General features: G+C 54.9%; 1 protein-coding gene across 1 annotated transcript in view; it reads right to left on the bottom strand.

The window, feature by feature from the left end:
- The window catches only part of TTLL1 (tubulin tyrosine ligase-like family, member 1), a 38209-nt gene that overhangs the window by 30177 nt on the left and 7273 nt on the right, over positions 1 to 759 (bottom strand). The window contains exon 2 of the mRNA XM_008580001.1: positions 278 to 351. The gene's annotated coding sequence lies outside the window, so the exon portion shown is untranslated. The remainder of the gene's footprint in view (positions 1 to 277; positions 352 to 759) is intronic.

Genomic DNA, 759 nt, shown 5'->3' with positions numbered 1-759 from the left:
CAGTCACGGACTCCCACCCGGGCTGACAGCAGAAGGAAGGTGATGATTATTCCTGTACAGTACTTTCCCAGCCCTAACACGCTTCTACGTGGATGACCCCAAACCCACTAGGGTACTCAGCGCAAATATCCTCATCTTCTTTTTACTGAGCAGGAAATGGAGCCTCTGAGGAAGCCAAGGCATCAGTCAGACCACGAGGTGTTCTCCCGGCCCCCTGCTCGCTCTCTCCCACTGGTGGACAAATGTCACTAATGGGACCATCTCAGGCTGTACCTACCATAGGCACTTATGGAGCCAGCGGGAGTGCCCAAGTTCTCTTCAGTCTCACTGACTCTTGCCTCCGGGTCTCACCTAAAACAAAGTAATACACAGACAAAATGTAGGGAGCACAAAATCAAGAGACACTAACAATTTTATGAATATAGCAAAACTGTGACCAGCCAGGACATTCTGTGGCTGGCATCTGGTTGCGCAGGACACACCAGAAGATGCTCTCAGTCCTCCCTTGCCATAAGTCTTTCTGAACCGTGTCGCTCACTGGTTCAACCTTTGCCAGCTGTCACGCACCTGAACTTCATGCACCCCTCGCACCGCTGACCCCACCACTTCCCTGTGTTCCGTGCATGCACCCAGCCCTCCCCTCCCGCCCGCAAGCCTGTGCTGGTCCCTCCTGCCCACGTAATGGCACCTCGCCACTGCTTCTTCCCCAACTCCTACCAGCCACGTGAGGCCCAGTCCAGAGGCCACCTCCCCAGGGAG

The sequence above is a fragment of the Galeopterus variegatus genome, unplaced genomic scaffold (assembly GCF_000696425.1).
Source record: "Galeopterus variegatus unplaced genomic scaffold, G_variegatus-3.0.2 Scaffold2000, whole genome shotgun sequence".
In the NCBI taxonomy this organism is placed as follows: domain Eukaryota; kingdom Metazoa; phylum Chordata; class Mammalia; order Dermoptera; family Cynocephalidae; genus Galeopterus; species Galeopterus variegatus.
This window is presented reverse-complemented; position numbering and strand designations above follow the sequence as displayed.